Source organism: Phyllobates terribilis, unplaced genomic scaffold (assembly GCF_046119375.1).
Source record: "Phyllobates terribilis strain yellow unplaced genomic scaffold, ASM4611937v1 Scaffold_2__4_contigs__length_985480577, whole genome shotgun sequence".
Classification (NCBI taxonomy): Eukaryota; Metazoa; Chordata; class Amphibia; order Anura; family Dendrobatidae; genus Phyllobates; species Phyllobates terribilis.
The window spans coordinates 80,294,807-80,315,962 of NW_027362762.1; positions in this window are offsets into that span (position 1 = coordinate 80,294,807).

Genomic DNA, 21,156 nt, shown 5'->3' on the forward strand with positions numbered 1-21,156 from the left:
TTTACTTCTTTCCTCTTGATTCACATGCAACTTTCCCACACTAACCTTTTCTCTCAAGAACATTCTATGAGACACCCTGCTCCTGTTATCTAGCTAGTCTGAGCCGGGATGTAGAACCTTGTAACTTTCCATCGTACACCGAACTAACGATAATATGACCATATGTGTGTTTCCGTAATAATTGTACTAACATTGGTTCAAGCCTGTAGTATGGCTGTAGGTGATTGGCTATTAATATACTCAAAACAATATATAATGCTAAGTAGAAATAAATGAGATTAGAGATTCTCGAATTCTCCCTTTGCCTCCATCTGGTTTTCTGTTGGATTGCGCAATCAACCTTGTAACATAATAATTTGACGCTCACTTGGTCAACCGTGAAGGGTCATTACAGCCCTCCCTCAACAAAGCTGTCCACATGCTCCCTTGAATATTTTATGGTTATATAATGCATTATGCCATTTTAAATGTTGGATGTGCTGTTCAATCAATTTGTATGCTGAAACAGTAGGTTAGCTGCAGACAGGGTTTACTATTGTGACCATCCCAGGATGGGAGGAGTTATTTGGGCACAAGGAAAGACAGTTTCCTGTTGTTAGTCAGATAGGTAAAATTATTGAGACGTGAAAAGACCTATGGTCCTGTTGCTCGCAGACCTGCATTGAAATGATTGTTTGTGTGTCAAGAAAGGGAGACCATATAGAATAGCATGTTCTGAAGGAAACCAGGATTAAGAGGCAGGATCCCTTATCTCAGGCAAAGGTGCCTAAAGCAAAAACTAAAGTGGAGAAAGGATTCCTTATCTCATGTGAGCATGTCTTAAGCAAACCATTATCTATACTATGTAAGAAGCTAGAGTATAGCCAGGCCTGAGGGTCATAGAAGGAAAAGATGGCAGGCTGGGACACGAGTTCTCCTACAGAGAATTTAAGATGGAATGGCGCAGCAAAGAGACTGTGTCCCTCATCGAATGTGGTTGGAAAGTAGCAATAAGGAGTTGTACCGACGTACCTCAGGCAGTGAGATCCCAACAAATCAACTGGGCATTGAGTCTAGCTGTGAGGAACCATAGCGACACACCTCGACCCGTCAAGTCATCACAGGGTAAGAGGGAACTTCCTATAATGGTTTGCTGTACTGATGTAACATGTAATGGAAATTTAGTACCACCACATGTAACCGTGAAGTTCCTGCCTCTGGATTGTGCAGAAAAATTATTTGTAAAGCGTTGTGCCTGCTATCTGATGTATATACTTCTCAGTAAGTTGTTCAGTATAAAGTTTATTTTTGGACTCTGGTCTCCCTCATTCACATCTACCTCATTTAGTCCTGGTCTTGGCCTGTCAAGCGGCAGCATGCAGTCTGCAGAGGCGTATTGTCAAGGTAACAGAGACAAACACACCCAGCCAAGACCCCCATTTTCCTGTAGAGCGGGAGGGCGTGGATGCGCACCTTGGGCCACGGCTGACTCTCAACCCGCTGCATAAATATATATATAAATTTTATTTTTTTCAACACTCTTTGTGAGATAGACAGTGGTGTTTATGACGCGCCCCCAGGGCAGTGGGGTACTCCGTGTCCAGGCCTATGGATGCTGGGGGGAATATGTCACAGTGGCTGGCCCGGTCCGTGGCCCAGGGCGGTCAACAAAAAGGGGAGATAGTATATATGGGATTTGTAGTTTGATCGTGACGCCACCTGTGGTTTCTGGTAATTTGTACCAGCGCTGCTGCAGACCTCTGAGGCAGTTGATAAGGCAGCTGGGATGGAACAGCTCCCCACAGGTGGAGCGGGCCTCAGGGCAGTGTAGAGTTTGATGGTGGGTGGTGATGCTGGGACTTGTGGTGCCGAAGGGAGAGATGGCGCAGCTGAAATAACTGACGGAGGCAGTAGAGTGCAGTCTTCCGAGTTTTACTCACAGTTCTTGTTCAAGGTTCTCAGGTACACTGTACGGGTGTTCGCCTCCGCGTCGCACTGCGTCTACCAGAACAGGGGTTCACCTCTTCCTCAGATATGTCAGGAGCGCTTGACGGAACCCCGCTTTCTTTATGTTCCTAATTAGACCGACTTCTCACGCTGGATCTTCACCCTCCTGCCCTGCGCTTTCCCACATTCAGTCCCGATCGGGTGCTCTGAAGTCCCTCTGGGCAACCTGGAGTTCCCGGACCTACTTGACCCTCACGGAGACTAGGGTGAGACTGTGGCGACTGCACCATGGAAGTGCAGAAGCCTCCGGTTTTTCCAGCCGAGACCTGGAGTAACACGGCTGGTCCAGGGGCCGGTCCCCTTCTTGCGGCCTGATCCATCCTACACCTGGCAGATTCGGGGCGTAAGGGTGCCGTCCTGCACTCACCGTACCCCCTGGGATCCCTTCTATATAATGGAGCCTTTCTCCTCTGCTCCCCTCCTGGGCCTCTATCACCAGGCCCCACTTGTGGAGCAGAGCTCCTAAAGAGACTCTGCTCCCCTCCTTACTTCTCACTCACTTCTCCACTGACTGCTCTCACTGTCCTGCCACCCTAAGATGGCTTCCCTTTATATACCTCCTATAATGGTGCTCCCCTACTCTACATCCTCCACCCACACCCACTACTGGTTCCCCCTCTCTTTGGTTCCCCCCACTCCATCCAGGGACAGGGCTCAGCAGGAAACACATTGCATCTTGCCCTTCCAGCCAGCCTGGAGCAGTGTAGTGTTGAATGTGGGTGTTGGGGTTCCGGGCAGCACTCCCTCCTTACCTGAGAGAAGGAGACACCACACCTCTGGGTGAGGTGCAGTACCTCTGTGGCGACTGAACCCTTAGGGGTGCCACATTTACCTTTCTGGATTATGGAGATTTTTCTTTTGTCTCTTTAAAAGGAAAATGATGTCTTGCACATGTCACAATCTAGCAAACACATTTTTCCATCGCGGGCAAGTCTTTGTTTCAAGAATAGGACAGAGGGCTATTAAACTGTTCTACTTGTTTGCAGTGTGCGAAGAATATAAAAAAGGCTGTTATTAAGGTGTTGTTACTGCAGTATATCACAGGTCAATCAACATTGTAGCAGTACAACAAAATCAGATTTAAACTTTTTTTTTTTTTATCCCTATGAGCTGTGCACTCTGATCTCCTATAAATATGCTGTAAAATCCTTACATAGCGCTGCATGGCTGGCCCTCATCTCACCTAACTGACAGCCCTAGACCATGCATTTTGATATCTGCAAGACATTACGGGGAAGCCCACACAGCAGCGCCTGATGTCATTGGCCTGCTCTCTGAATCTTCTTCATTATGTAAAATGATGCTATTCATTTTTTTCTTTTTGCAATTTTCATGACTCAAATTGCAAACTGTTAGAACTTATGGGGGTCCGCAAATTTGAGACAATTCAACCCAAATTCAATGTTTTGCAGATCGATCCATTCATCTTTAATCAGAATGCATAATATCTACTGTAAAATTTGATTGAGGAGGTATAATACTACTGACCTGTTGTCACAAGCATTTATTTCCATTGACGAGAAATGTAAATAATAAAGCATACGAAGACATTTTGGAGAATTGTAAATTAGTGTTGAGCCACCCCCGTAGTGTTCGGGTTCGGTTCGGTTCGTCGAACACCGGGATGTTCGAGGAACTGTTCGTCGAACTGTTCGTCGAACACCTTAGAACACCGTCGAACACCGTTAAAACCAATGGCAGGCAAACAAAAACACATAGAAACACATAGAAAACACCTTCAAAGGTGTCCAAAAGCTGACAAACTGCTCAGAAGACGCTTTCTTTAAAAAAGCCGGCCGGCAATTCAGCAGCGGCATACACCGGTACCCGACAATTTAGACAAGAAGGAATAGAGCCTCACACATAGATTAGATAGATAGAAACATGTCAGTCACATATATATGAAGTACAGTGACAGTGTTGCTTACTGTACTTGTCATTTAGTGTAAAGGATTTATTAAAAAATATAATAGTGTTTTCATGCACTGTCTCTTTAAAAAAGCCGGCCGGCAATTCAGCATCTGTACCCGACAATTTATAACAGACAGAATAGAACTTCACACATAGATTAGATAGATAGAAACATGTCAGTCACATATATATGAAGTACAGTGACAATGTTGCTTACTGTACTTGTCATTTAGTGTAAAGGATTTATTAAAAAAAATAATAGTGTTTTCATGCACCGTTTCTTTAAAAAAGCCGGCCGGCAATTCAGCATCTGTACCCGACAATTTATAACAGACAGAATAGAGCTTCACACATAGATTAGATAGATAGAAACATGTCAGTCACATATATATGAAGTACAGTGATAGTGTTGTTTACTGTACTTGTCATTTAGTATTAAAATAAAGGATTTATTATTAAAAAAAATTGGCGTGGGGTTCCCCTTAATTTTAGTCTCTAGCGGAGGTTAAGCAGACAGCTGGGGCAGATGTTTGAAGCCTGGGAAGGGGGGAATACCCACGGAGCTTCCCAGGCTACTAATATGAGCCCCCAGCTGAATACATAGCCTTTACTAGCTATTAAAATGGGGGACCCCCCCAAAAAAATGACGTGGGGTCCCCCCTAATTTAATAGCTAGCAAAGGCTAGGCAGACAGCTGGGGGCTGATATTAATAGCCCAGGAAGGGAGCCATGAATATTGGCCCCCTCCCAGGCTAGAAACACCAGCCGTCAGCCGCCCCAGAAATGGCGCATTCATAGGATGCGCCAATTCTGGCACTTAGCCTCGCTCTTCCACGCTGCCCTGTAGCGGTGGCAGGGGGTAATAGGGCTGGGGTTGATGTCAGCTTATAATGCCAGCTGACATCAAGCCCAGGTTAGTAATGGAGAGGCGTCTATAAGACACCCCCATTACTAACCCCATAGTCAAAGTTAAAAGAAAACACAAACACCCAGAATAAAGTCCTTTAATTGAAATAAAGACACAATCCTTTATTGTTCTAAATTAAACCATACTTACCATCATGCCCATTCCAGCTGAAGCCAACGATCTCCTGCAATAAAAGAAAAATAATAAAGCAACATCATCCTTACCTTTCCATGGTTCCCACGACAGCTTCAGCTCTGCTACATCGAGATGGCAGGCTGGACCGCAGCAGAACGCTGCCATCCAGCCTGTCATCCCGCAGACACTGAGAAGCGCAGGCATGCTTGCGCTCTGCAGTGTCTGGCTGTGACGGCATAAAGATGAGACGAGTTCATGTCCAATGAACTCGGCGCACCTCATGCACGTCACTGACAGCGTGGGAAAATTCTCACGCTGAAGCGCTGAGTGCAGGAGAATTCTCCCACGCTGTCAGTGACGTGCATAAGGTGAGCTCATGTCCAATGAACTCAGCTCACCTCCTGCACGTCACTGACAGCGTGGGAGAATTCTCCTGCACTCAGCGCTTCAGCGTGAGAATTCTCCCACGCTGAAGCGCTGAGTGCAGGAGAATTTTCCCACGCTGTCAGTGACGTGCATAAGGTGAGCTCATGTCCAATGAACTCAGCTCACCTCCTGCACGTCACTGACAGCGTGGGAGAATTCTCCTGCACTCAGCGCTTCAGTGTGAGAATTCTCCCACGCTGAAGTGCTGAGTGCAGGAGAATTCTCCCACGCTGTAAGTGACGTGCATGAGGTGAGCCGAGTTCATTGGACATGACCTCGGCTCATCTTTATGCCGTCACAGAGAGACAATGTGGAGCGCAAGCATGCCTGCTCTTCTCAGTGTCTGCGGGATGACAGGCTGGATGGCGGCGTTCTGCTGCGGTCCAGCCTGTCATCTCGATGTAGCAGAGCTGAAGCTGTCGTGGGAACCATGGAAAGGTAAGGATGAGGTTGCTTTATTATTTTATTTTTATTACAGGAGATCGTTGGCTTCAGCTGGAATGGGCGTGATTGTAAGTATGGTTTAATTTAGAACAATAAAGAATTGTGTGTTTATTTCAATTAAAGGACTTTTTTCTGGGTGTTTGTGTTTTTTTTAACTTTGACTATGGGGTTAGTAATGGGGGTGTCTTATAGACGCCTCTCCATTACTAACCTGGGCTTGATGTCAGCTGGCATTATAAGCTGACATCAACCCCAGCCCTATTACCCCCTGCCACCGCACCAGGGCAGCGTGGAAGAGCGAGGCTAAGTGCCAGAATTGGCGCATCCTATGAATGCGCCATTTCTGGGGCGGCTGACGGCTGGTGTTTCTAGCCTGGGAGGGGCCAATATTCATGGCTCCCTTCCTGGGCTATTAATATCAGCCCTCAGCTGTCTGCCTAGCCTTTGCTAGCTATTAAATTAGGGGGGACCCCACGTCATTTTTTTGGGGGTGTCCCCCATTTTAATAGCTAGTAAAGGCTATGTATTCAGCTGGGGGCTCATATTAGTAGCCTGGGAAGCTCCGTGGGTATTACCCCCTTCCCAGGCTTCAAACATCTGCCCCAGCTGTCTGCTTAACCTCCGCTAGAGCCTAAAATTAAGGGGAACCCCACGCCAATTTTTTTAATAATAAATCCTTTATTTTAATACTAAATGACAAGTACAGTAACCAACACTATCACTGTACTTCATATATATGTGACTGACATGTTTCTATCTATCTAATCTATGTGTGAAGCTCTATTCTGTCTGTTATAAATTGTCGGGTACAGATGCTGAATTGCCGGCCGGCTTTCTTAAAGAGACGGTGCATGAAAACACTATTATTTTTTTTAATAAATCCTTTACACTAAATGACAAGTACAGTAAGCAACACTGTCACTGTACTTCATATATATGTGACTGACATGTTTCTATCTATCTAATCTATGTGTGATTCTCTATTCCTTCTATTCTAAATTGTTGGGTACAGATGCTGAATTGCCGGCCGGCTTTTTTAAAGAGACGGTGCATGAAAACACTATTATTTTTTTTGATAAATCCTTTACACTAAATGACAAGTACAGTAATCAACACTGTCACTGTACTTCATATATATGTGACTGACATGTTTCTATCTATCTAATCTATGTGTGATTCTCTATTCCTTCTATTCTAAATTGTCGGGTACTGCTGCTGAATTGCCGGCCGGCTTTTTTAAAGAGACGGTGCATGAAAACACTATTATTTTTTTTGATAAATCCTTTACGCTAAATGACAAGTACAGTAAGCAGCACTTTCACTGTACTTCGTATATATGTGGCTGACATGTTTATATCTATCTAATCTATGTGTGAAGCTCTATTCTTTCGGTTCTAAATTGTCGGGTACCGGTGTATGCCGCTGCTGAATTGCCGGCTTTTCATGTTTCACTGTTGGCACTGTTCCCATCGATTTGGGCAATCACTGTAATGCCACAACCACCATGGCTGTGGCATTACAGTGAGTGGCAGACAATCCCTGCATGATTGGTGATCTAAATAGCACCAGACATGCAGGACACGCTTTTGGTGCACGAACAGTTATCGAACATAACCTCGAACAGCCGAATTTTTTGCAAATCGTTCGGGTTCGTCGAACAACTCGAACACCGCCCAAAACAGCTCGAATTTGAGATTGGCGAACAGTTCTAGTCGAACACCGCTCATCTCTATTGTAAATCCCAACTCTATTTTCATATTGGGGAAGATCCTTTCCAGAATGGAAGGAAGTAGTTCAGTCCTGACTTCAATCCCATCCAACTCCTTTTTGGAAGAACTAAAAAGCCAACTATGAACCAGATCTTCTCATCCAAACTCAGTGTCTGACTTCATAACTGCTTTTTTTTGGGGTTGAACGGACATAAATTCCCCCAGATAAGCTTAAAAATCATATGACGTAACTTGTTAATATGGTTCTATAATAGGATTTCTAACAAACTCATGAGGGTGCGATTGTCCAGTGTCCACATCATTTCAGGCATATAGTGTATATAATACATAGATAACGTTTTCGCTTTTCCATCCCCGGTAAACATTCTTCCAGCTTGATTCTTGCTCAGTTCTGTTGTTTCTCTCTGCTGCCATCTGCTGTTCTAGGTGCGCCTGCACGCATTCTCATCTGTTAGTGAAGTCACTTACCAGTGGCTATATAATTTGTATCAGATACTGTTTCCTTAGCAGTAAGGTTACCAAGTTATAATGACCTGTTATACAGGTTTCTGCTGATCTTTTGTGATTAAAGTTGTTTCATTAACCCTTCTGTTTCCTTGCTCCTAATTCTGCTTCCTTACTTGTTGTGTAAAAGTATTCTGCATGCCCTAAGCAGTCTGCTATGTAACACTATCATGCATTTTCTGTACAACATCACTGTATTATCCTGCCATGAATAGATAAGGGTAAAGATTATAGTTGCCTTATTTACTGATTGGTGGGGGTCTGATAGCTGGGACCAGTGACAGATTAAGAGGAGGCAGAGCCCCAGGCAGTTGAAACTTTGTGGGTAACCCAGTCATCTGGTTAATCACATGATGGGATTTGTGATATATTATTTGATTTATCAAAGTGAACACATACCAAACTCTAGACTAATACAAGCCACACACACAGATGTCTCAGTCACTGTATGTAATAAGGGAGGACAATGCATAATAAGGGCCAGTGATATGCATAAGAAGAGACTGTGAAATAATGGACAACACTTTACATAATAAGGCAGGGAACTGCTGTACATATTGTGGGATAGAACTATACATAATAATGGAGGACACTAAATACTAAGGGATGGCATGATACATAATACGGCAGTACATTATGTAATAATGGGTGACCCTACACATAATAGAGGAGGGCACTGTGTAATATGGGAGAGTGTTATACATAATAATGGAGTACACCATGAAAAAAAGTATGACAGCTTACAAAATAATACCATTAAATAAAATGCAGCACTATATATATAAAAAGGCAGAACATTATGTAATAAGGGAGAATGTTATACATAATAAGGGGTTCACCATGTAATAAGGGAAGGTTCTCTAATTGCTAAATTAGAGGATGGTGCTATACATAACTAGGGAGAGGAGGATACTTGGTAATAAGGCATGGAACTATACATAATCAGGGTTGACACTGTATAATAAGAATGGCACTATAGATCTATATACACTGCTCAAAAAAATAAAGGGAACACTCAAATAACACATCCTAGATCTGAATGAATGAAATATTCTCATTGAATACTTCTGTTCTGTACAAATTTGAACGTGCTGACAACAAAATCTCACAAAAATCATCAATGGAAATCAAATTTATTAACCAACGGAGGCCTGGATTTGGAGTCACCCCCAAAATTAAAGTGGAAAAACACACTACAGGCTGATCCAACTTTGATGTAATGTCCTTAAAACAAGTCAAAATGAGGCTCAGTATTGTGTGTGGCCTCCACGTGCCTGTATGACCTCCCTACAACGCCTGGGCATGCTCCTGATGAGGTTGCGGATGGTCTCCTATGGGATCTCCTCCCAGACCTGGACTAAAGCATCCGCCAACTCCTGGACAGTCTGTGGTGCAACGTGACGTTGGTGGATAGATCGAGACATGATGTCCCAGATGTGCTCAATCAGATTCAGGTCTGGGGAACAGGCGGGCCAGTCCATAGCTTCAATGCCTTCATCTTGCAGGAACTGCTGACACACTCCAGCCACATGAAGTCTGGCATTGTCCTGCATTAGGAGGAATCCAGGGCCAACTGCACCAGAATATGGTCTCACAAGGGGTCTGAGTATCTCATCTCGGTACCTAATGGCAGTCAGGCTACCTCTGGTGAGCACATGGAGGGCTGTGCGGCCCTCCAAAGAAATGCCACCCCACACCATTACTGACCCACTGCCAAACCGGTCTTGCTGAAGGATGTTGCAGTCAGCAGATTGCTCTCCACGGCGTCTCCAGACTCTGTCATGTATGTCACATGTGCTCAGTGTGAACCTGCTTTTATCTGTGAAGAGCACAGGGCCCCAGTGGCGACTCTGCCAATCCTGTGGCAAATTCCAAGCTTCCTGCACGGTGTTGGGGTGTGAGCACAACCCCCATATGAGGACATCGGGCCCTCATACCACCCTCATGGAGTCAGTTTCTAACCGTTTGTGCAGACACATGCACATTTGTGGCCTGCTGGAGGTCATTTTGCTGAGCTCTGGCAGTGCTCCTCCTGTTCCTCCTTGCAAAAAGGCGGAGGTAGCTTTCCTGCTGATGGGTTGTTGCCCTCCTACGGCCCCCTCCACATCTCCTGGTGTACTGGCCTGTCTCCTGGTAGCGCCTCCAGCCTCTGGACACTACGCTGACAGACACCGCAAACCTTCTTGCAACAGCTCGCATTGATGTGCCATCCTGGATGATCTGCACTACCTGAGCAACTTCTGTGGGTTGTAGAGTCCGTCTCATGCTACCACGAGTGTGAAAGCACAACCAACATTCAAAAGTGACCAAAACATCAGCCAGAAAGCATTGGTACCGAGATGTGGTCTGTGGTGCCCACCTGCAAAACCACTCCTTTATTGAGGGTGTCTTGAAAATTGCCAATAATTTCCATCTATTGTCTATTCCATTTGCACAACAGCATGTGAAATTGATTGTCAATCAGTGTTGCTTCCTAAGTAGACAGTTTGATTTCACAGAAGTTTGATGTACTTGGAGTTATATTCTGTTTAAGTGTTCCCTTTAATTTTTTTGAGCAGTGTATAATGTTATGCAATATAAGGGAGGACATTGTATATTAGAAGGGATGACACTATACATAATAAGAGAGAATGTTTTACACACACTACGAAGGCGCTATAATCAACAAGGGAGGATACTATGTAATTAAGAATGGTGTTATATGTTAACACAATATAATAAGACATAGAGCTACACATAGATGGGGTGGATATTATGTAATAAGGATTGTGCTAGTTAGTGGCAAAGCACATGGAGGCACACACGACTTGTGATACAATAAGAGGCATCTAATCAGGAGCGTCTAACTTTTACATACCTCTCATCAAAACCAGCGAGAAAATCGCCGGTCTTCATGAATCAGGGTTAATATATCCATAATAAAAAAGTGACATTTGGGGACATTTTTTCAATTTTATTTACTTTTCTTTTAAAATTAAAGATTAAAAAAAGAAAAACAGAAGAATTAGTTGAATTATTTGGAAAGGTAAGAGTAATCTCATTTAAGAATTAGAACTTGAAAAAAAAATAGAATTACAAAGGGTAAATTGGCGCTAAATAGGAGTTATATACAGGTGGTGATGTGACATGACTAATGACATACATCTTATACTAGCCTAAACACCTATTATTATGTGTATCTACAATGAATAAATACCTAGAACACATCTTCCTATGTAGTAATTGCCAGTGCACAGGTTATTGGTACGCCTGTAATCTATAGGAAGGAATGTGTGGCATTTTCGATACTCACTAATTACTTTATACTCGACTTCATGTTTCTTTTCTTATGTTCTTCTTTAATTGGAATTTCTTGCGAGGCTCGTCGTTTGACAGGCGACGTGTACGCTTTTAAAGAAAATGCAATACAAGGTATTCTATTCAGCAGTAATTGTGTGTTATAACTTGTTATCATGCTCCCATGACTGGGAAGGTAAAAAGTGAAGCAATTAGTGGAGATGTAAGAGAAATCATACATGCTCAATAGCTTAATAAGGAGTAGGAGTCTTACATTGGGAGCATAATAATATTTTTGAATCACCTTCTTCAGAATTTAGCAAACTCATTTTAATGTGAAAGCTATACATGTTGCTGTACAATAGACTTCTGCTGAAATACCATGGCTCTTGAATATTTCTATATATGCCATTAACATTTGAATGTTCCATATACTGGGCAATCTTTTTTAAGTAACATCTTCATATCGCTTGACAAGGATAAATTATACATTTAACAAGTCATCAATATTACTGCACATATTCAGGCTCGGACTGGCCCATCGGGAAACTGGTGATTTTCCTGGTGGACCCCAGAGCAATGAAGTATCAGGGTACAACAAGGATTGGAGCAAAGCCCAGCAATGCGAGGGCTATTTTAATCTGCTATAGATATGAGTCCTTGGATTCAATACAGTTGAAAAGCATTGCGGAGCTGAGAGCTACTAGCTCCCTGTGCCACAATTCCTATATACGCTGTTGTCTGTATACAATCGCGGGCAGCACAATGATGGCATTACACCTGATGAATTATTTTTTTCTGAGTATGTGTTTGCAACATGCAGAAATATTGTTGCACTTACAGTGCAGTCACACCCTGTTACAACATTCAAGCTGAACCAACTAAAGGAAGATCTAGCCAAGACAGAAAGAGAAGTGAAAGAAGGAGGTGTATGGAAGACATACATGTGAGGACTGTACTGAGACACTGTAGCAAAGGCTGCAGCAGAGTAAGATCCGACCACGAAAGTGTTTTCTATAATGCCCTGAAATAAATAAAGTGGGAAATGAAGCAGATCTCACAGCAATTGAAAGTCACACTTTTGAGACAAAGTGCAACCCCAAGACCAGTATCATGTAGCAGGGTTTAGCCAGCTTTGTGTCCTAGATACTTTGCTTCTGTTATCTCTGACTTCCTTAACAAATTGGTCTCTTGACTTAGAAAACAGCTATTGTATAATGGATATGTAAAAGCCCTTAAGTCACTCCACCATACATACATATGAGGCTTTGTTTTGTGAGCAGCTCTGTTTCTCACCTCTCCTAGATGCTGTGCCAGGTGCTGCCTCCTTGTCCTCTGCTTCCAGGATCTTTTGCTCCTCAAACCTCCTCAGATACTGTGCTCCTGAGACATCACTCTCCTAGACAATACAGCCTGGCTCAGGTGGTGGGATGCCGCCTGAGTATTTAGGTAATAGGAACATTTATCATGTTGTACTGTTGCTGATTCAGCTCTATTACACTGGCTCTTCAATGCTGAGTCAACTTTGCTTTATTGAGCACCATTACTGACTTAGATCTGTTACATCACATTTAGTTGCAAGTCTCTGATCTGCAAGTCTGGCTCCTCATTGCTGTGCCAACTTTGCTATATTGAACCCAGCTATTGACCCAACCCTGCTACACTAATTCCTCATTGCTGCATCATCTCTACTACAATTATTGCCTTGTCTCCTATTCTGCTACGCAAGTTGCCCTTCTTCCAGTTTATCCACTTTTGTCAACCTGGTTTCATCTTGTCTGACCTGCTGCACAACCGCTACCTGTCTGTGCTACATAAGATCTGCTCAACTGAACCAACAGTTTTGTAGATCAACCTCTCCAGGTGAGAAATAACAAACTCTAATGTAGAAGCTCTTTAGACTATTTGACAGAAAGAAGTGCCAACCAGATAACCCCTATTCATAACATGCTAGACGAGCATTTAGAAGGATGGGACAGGTTTAACCCCTTCACGTCGCGGCCATTTTCAGCTTTTGCGCTTGTGTTTTTCGCTCCCCTTCTTCCCAGAGCCATAACTTTTTTATTGTTTGGTCAATATGGCCGTGTGAGGGCTTTTTTTGCGGGATGAGTTGTACTGTTGAACGACACCATTGGTTTTACTATATCGTGTACTGGAAAATAAAAATAAAATTCAAAGTGTGGTGAAATTGCAAAAAAAAGTGCAATTCCAAAATTGTTTTTTTGTGTTTCTTTTTACCATCTTCACTAAATGCTAAAACAGACCGACCATTATGATTCTACAGGTCAGTACTCAGTACAAGTTTGCAGATATCAAACTTGTTTAGGTTCTTTTTATTTAGATGGTGAAACAAAAATCCAAAGTTTGTAAAAAAAAAAAAGGCTCCATTTTCCGAGACCCTTAGTGTCTCCATCATTTTTCAAGATCTCGGACTGGGTGAGGTCTTATCGTTTGTACCTCGAGCTGACGTTTCTAGTTATAACAGTTTGGGATAGATATGTTGTTTTGATCGCCTGTTAATGGATTTTATTGCAACCAAAAAAACTTAATTCTGGCGTTTTGATTTTTTTTCTCGTTACACCATTTATCGATCGGATAAATTCTTTCTATATAATGATAAATGGGGCAATTCAGCGCCTGAGCCTGCATCAAGGGGGGAGACACGACATGCACCGTACATGTATGGCGCATGTCGTGATTGGGTTAATAATACTGGCTTAAATATAGCTTAGTAATGGACCAAAGAAGTGTCAAATTAACACCATGATGCACGGAGATAAATATGATGCATCTTGCTAGACATGTTAGAAACTTTTCTCTTCCTTTTCTCCAATATTTTGTGACAGATTCTGTTAAAATTCAAGCCATACCATCTTTTACTATCATGTTTAAAAACTGTTTGATGAGATAGAAAAAGTATCTAAAACACTAGAGCAAGTTGTGTATACCAGATTTTGGAGCAAATTGACCCAAAATTTTGCTACATTTTGCATAGTAACTTACCCCAAAATATCTCATTTATTTTATGTCAAATTTTCCCTGAAATGTTTAGCCCATTTTAATTAAAAATATAACACAATAAGTCACTCTGAGACATATAGTATATCTACAGGAATACATCTTCTGCTGTTATTTTCCTGGTAGCCATTGTGTAGTTACAGTACATCAATCTCCTTTAATTTTAATACATACAATAAATATTACTATTTTTATCACTTGAATCTAGGGAATGATTTTAATGTCATAGGAACCTATACCAAAAGAAAGGAAAAAAATAAATGACTTTTATAACTACTACTCCATTTTTCGATGAGATCATTGTTGCAGTAATATATTAATATGTTCCAATTCTACTAGAAATTTCCTGAAAGTGATAATCCATGTATTTGAGCCAAGACAGGAAATTTGATTAGAAAACTTTTGCTTGACGAACTCCACTTTGGGTCATCTTCAATCTGCAGGCCATCTTCTTGAAGACATACAATCTTTATAAAGGACCAGTTTGCAATCATAGCCTGATAATATTCATAGTAAATAGTGATGAGCGAGTATGTTTTGTTAACCCTTTCGTCGAGTATTCTCACATGTAATAAAACTGTCAAACAGTCGCAAATCATGCACACGGGAGCGATTCAAACATATCACCGAGCAGCTGTAACTACTCGGTGCTCGCCCGATTATACTCGGCGAAAGGGTTAACAAAACATACCCGCTCATCACTAATAGTAAAGCCACATTCACACATTCAGTATTTAGTCAGTGTTTTACATCAGTATTTACAAGCCAGAATTAGGAATGGAATAGTCAGAAGAAAAGTATAATAGAAACACGTCACCACTTCTGTATTTTCACCCACTCCTGGTTTTGGCTTACAAATACTGATGTAAAATTCTGATGAAATACTGAACATGTGAATATGGCCTTATAGATAGAATACAGTCAGATTGGCAGTAGATTGCTTGTCTTAGAAAAAACAGAAATCAGCATAAATGTCTAGGCAAGGAAAAAGAGAACAGGTTAGAAATAAGAAATGTGAATACTACAGATGTGTCCAACCTTCACTTTTTTGCAAAATCTGATTACAGCTCTGGCTCAGTGGTTAGCACTGTACCGTGGCTCAATGGTTAGCACTGTTGCTTTACAGCGCTGGGGTCCTGGGTTCAAATCCCACCAAGGACAACATCTACAAGCAGTTTGTATGTTCTCCCCGTGTTTGTGTGGGTTTCTTCTGGGTTCTCCGGTTTCATCTCATACTCCAAAAACATACTGATAGGGATTTCAGACTGTCAGCCCCAATGGGGACAGTGATGATAGTGTCTGTAAAGCGCTGCAGAATGTGACAGTGCTGTGAGCATAATAGATAATATAAATAAATGATTCCAATTTCTCATATTAAAAACATTGCCACTGCATTTAATGTCTCTTTCAAAGAACTTGATTACATTTAAAGAAGCCCTCCTCCTCCCATCAAAGTTTTTATCTTAATTTATTGCGGTCACCACATTATGTAGCACTGTGTACTTACAATTCCTCATTTTTCCCTTCTACCCAGCTAATTCTTCTATTTTCCATTTGCTCTATGAAATCACATTATTAAAAACCGACTAGTTGAATCCTTCTAAGCTCTATGTAGAAACAGGAAGTCTATTTTCCCTGCATGAGTCATCAGTCACTGCAAAGTCCCTGTAAGGGGGTGGAGCAGAGCTGCGGGGTCAGGAGTTGAAGAGGGGAATGATTTATGCAGGGAGAAGAGACTTCCTGTTTTTACATAGAGCAGAGAAAAAAATGAGCTGGGTAGAAAGGCAAAATGAGCTTGGGGCTTATACTTGAGTGTGTTGTGACTTTGTACTGTGTTGTGTCTAAGTACATAGAGCAATATAATATGATGACTGCAATATATTAAGAGGATTAAAACTTTGATGGGAGGAGGAGGGCCTTTTTTAATAGAAAATATGATACATATTCAACCAGCAAATCTCTATATTTGATAATTATTATGTCATACCCCAAAAAATACCCTAACATGCTGATCATAAGGTGAATCGTTTTTGCCTCATTTGCTATCTACGGCCCGTTGTCAAATGTAATCTGTCTCTAAGAAAAAGAGAGAAAAGCAATACAGTATCAATCTGCACACCAAAAGAGCAACTCAACACTCCATGGTTAAAATCAAAACCAAAATATCTGCAACACTCACAGATGAAACCAGAAGTTTACATTCACTATATAAAAAGACACATATGCATGTTTTTCTCAATATCTGACATGAAGTCAGAATAAACCTTTCCGGTTTTAGGTCAGTTAGGATTACCATAATTTTTAATATTTGCCAAATGCCAGAATAATGAGAGAGAGAGAATGTTTTAAGGCATTTTTATTACTTACTGCAAAGTCAAAAGTTTACATACATTTCATTAGTATTTGGTACCATTGCCCTTAAACTGAATGACTTGGGTCAAACGTTTGGGATATTTCAGCTTTGCCCATAAATTTTCAATAGGATTGAGATCAGGACATTGTTATGGCCACTCCAAAACATTGACTTTGTTATCCTTAAGCCACTTTGTTACCATTTTGGCAGTATGCTTAGGGTCATTGTCCATTTGGAAGACTCATTACCGCCCAAGCTTTAACTTCTTGGCTGATGTCTTGAGATGTTGCTTTAGTATTGCCACATAATCTTCTTTTCTCATGATGCCATCTATTTTGTGAAGTGCACCAGTCCCTCCTGCAGCAAAACAACGACACAACATGATGCTGCCACCACCATGTTTCACAGTTGGGATGATGTTCTTAGGCTTCCAAGCTTCTCCCTTTTTCCTCCAAACATAACGATGGTCATTATGCCCAAAAAGTTCAATTTTAGTTTCATCAACCACATGACATGTCTCCAGAAATTAAGGTCTTTGTTCCTGTGTGCATTTGCAAACATTAATCTGGCTTTTTCATGTTTCTTTTGGAGTAATGGCTTCTTCCTGGCAGACTGTCCTTTCAGTCCATGCTGACACAGTACTCATTTCACTGTGGATATTGACACAATCTTACCAGCTTCCGCCATCATCTTCACAAGGTCTTTTGCTTTTGTTCTTGGGTTGATATGCACATGTCGGACCAAAGCACGTTCATCTCTGGGACACAGAACCCATCTCCTTCTTGAGTGGTATGATGGCTGGACATTCCCATCTTGTTTGTACTTGTGTATAATTGTTTGTACAAATGAATGAGGCACCTTCAGATATCTTGAAATTGTACCCAAGGATGAGCCAGACTTGTGCAAGTCCACAATTCTCTTCCTGATATCTTGGCTGATTTTTTTAGACTTTCCCATGATGCTACACAAAGAAGCAGTGTGTTTCAGGTGTGCATTAAAATACATCCACAGGTGTGTCTCTAATTAACTCAAATGTTAAAAAAAACATAAGCTTCCAAACACATGACATCATCATATGGGCCGTCCAGAATTGTTTAAAGGCATAGTAATCTTAGTGTATGTAAACTTTTGAATTTGCAGTAAGTAATAAAAATGCCTTAAAACATTCTCTCTCATTATTCTGGCATTTGGCAAATATTAAAAATTATGGTAATCCTAATTGACCTAAAACGGGAAAGGTTTAGTCTGATTTCATGCATCCTAAAGATTAATATACATATGCAAATAAACAAAGTCACAACTCACTCAAGTATAAGCCCCAAAGTGCAAACACCATGGGTAATTATGAACAAGATAATAAAATATGTGCATATGTGTGTATGCAGGCAACGACTGGCCTACAGGAGAACAGGAGAATCCTCCGGTGGGTCCCCGTGCAAGAGTGACCACCACCCCGTTATATGAGCCGTACTTGGCACAATATACTTGAATCACTATGTACAGACAAAGGCGGCATCTTATTCATGCAACAATCTACCCAGTTCATTGTTATATAAATTTATGATTGAGAATAATCTCACATTTGCATGTAGCTGAAAAGTGGGTCCTGGAGTTGGTTACTGGTTGGTCCTTGACAACCCAGTCCAACATTGTGTATATGTACAGTTTATGCAATAACTGAACAGAATATGTGTATAATCTATGTGCAATTAATCTATTTAATAAAGTGCAATCAATATAACAAAGTGTAAATGCATATGAATAGATGTGAAATGTTAATAAGAAATATACCCAGTTGTCAATCACAGAAATACATTATATAATTAAATTGATTATGCCTATATGCCTATTTGCCCATTACAAGAATAAACAATGTAGTATTATTGAATATATCGAACCCATAATATGATATATGCAAGTAACTGGAGAGCAGAATAGAATAAAAAGGATATCAGAATAGTTGAATAGTTAAAATAATAAGGATGTCGGCGTAGATATCCCACATGTATCGCTGCTCATAGCAGCTTCACCAGGGGTTAGGTCACGGCCCCACTATCAGTATTCGGTCAGTATTCGGTCAGTATTTTTTCTCAGGAGTGGGAGCCAAAACCAGGAGTGGGTGATAAATGCAGAATTGGTGACTAGTTTCTATTATACCTTTTCTCTGATTGTTCCTCACCTGGTTTTGGCTCCCACTAATGAGAAAAAATACTGACCGAATACTGACTAAATACTGATGCCTATTGAAACAAAACACCAAAAAAAGCATGCACTGGCAATGCAGTGTAATCCATCCCTAGCAGCAGAGACAACAAAGCGTTTAGAGAAAAATGGGATCGGATCTTTGACTCTGTTACTGCTTTCCTGTCTGTCAAACTTTATAGGAGCATAACAAAGAAATCAAGGCCAAAAAAAGGCAGGAACATGCTGGGAAATCAGCTCCTATAGTGCTGGCAGAATGATGACGAAGGAAGAACCCTCTGAAAAAGTATGGCCAGTTACACGGCATGATAAATGGGACTGGTATGTGCTCCAAAAGCAACTATACCTTGTTGAGGGGAATGAAACATTCTTTCCTACAGATTTTGTATGAAAGGACAGGGACACTTTAAGCACAAAACACAGACACAATAACAGGTTTACTTCAAGTAACTATCATTGAAGAAAGTGCTATATTGCTGGAACTCAAAGGTCACTAGTTCAATTCCCTGCTGATACCTATTATATCTATATGTACCTTTCTGGTGATTCATATAGCTCATGTAAGCATGGTACAATAATTGTCCACGTGCAGCACAGTACAAATGTACTTTTGATGCCCACGCATATAAATACAAGAGTATCCATTATGCAAGACATAATAAACCTCAAAAAAAATCTTTTCAAAATGATATTTTGCCTATACAGCATTTCTTAAAATTACTAATAAAATTACTATAGTCAAATAGCAAGTCTGTAATATGCAGTTTCAGCATTTTTTTTTTCTTCTTTTTTTTCACACTTTTGAAAGTCATCAGAACACTAAAAAGGAGTGATTTAAATGAATGGTAATATGTGCTCTTACTGAAAGTCATGATGAAGTCTTGAGACAAGTCTGAGAAAGAGATCCGAGACTCCAAAAATGTAAGTAGCTGGCTATCCTTCTACATTGTTAATGCGCTTCAAAACAAATGGAAAATTAAATTAAAGAGTATTTGTCTTCTATATTGGGAAACTAAAGTCATTTTTCTAATGCAGGGAAGAAAGTATTAAGCTTTTGTACATGATTTACATGCATTCAAATCTACATAACAAATGTAACCCTTCATCATTAGAGATGAGCAAATCAATTCTAATCTAATCAAATTCATTTGGAATTTTTAGGAATTTACTGAAGCCGGAAAACTCAAACAATATGTGATTCGCTATATACAAATCACCTAAAATTGCCGCTGCCATTTTACACATAGCTGAAACAAGGTCATGCAATTTTCTGCAATCTGGGGATCCTCATAGTAACTTTAAGCTATCACATCAGATGGTATAGCACAGCCAATCAGGAGGGACTATCATAGCCAGTATAAAAGCAGAGGCAGGGATTTTATGGCGAATCTGGATAGTGAAGGTCACATCTTAGCCATAAAGATGTGAGAAAGTCATAAAACTCTGAAAAAACATTACAGATAGTGTGCGACAGCTCAGCAGTGAAGACAATTATTATGAGGAAAAGAGACTATTTGATAGGGAGTGAGAGTTAGAAGAGTCACTGTGTTTGATATACTTCAAATAAAAATGATTGCACCGCCCTCAATCATTACAGGAATGAATTCGGGTGCTGAATCTATAGGGCAAACCACTTTGATTTCTTAAAATTCTGTATTATTTAGTTACTTAGAGGACCTGCACACCATTAGGCACAAAATATGAATGTAGGCTTTTTTTAATCAAAGTTTCACACCACATTAAGTGACAGACAATCTTGAGATAAGTTGAAAAATAGCAGCATTTGGGGTTTTATACCCTTTAACATACATAGGAAGATCACAAAAAAAAAATAGTTGACTGTGTATAGAGATTCAAAGTCCAGGGAGGTATTTCCGAAGGACAAACAAAGTTACAATGTCAGCAGGATATGATATAGAGGAGGAGCAACATATGTTGGATATGGTGAGAGACATTGAGTTATCTTTCAGGCAGGGGACCAGACTGACAGTCAGTGTGAAATTAACGATGACTAAGATGACCAACTGTCATAAAGAGGTTAGAACCTGGCCCAATGGGGCCTTTGGTTGTACTAACGAGCTACACAAGCTGCATGCTCTATTGCTTGTAGGATGACAAGCGTATCGTTAGCATCAAGCTTGCTATTTCTAGGCTGTTGCGGGCCAATATCCATTGCCCCTTTCCAGTCTGAGAATACCAGCCTCCAGCTATCTGCTTTAGCTTGGCTAGCTGTCAAAAATGGGGGGGACCCCACACCTTTTTTT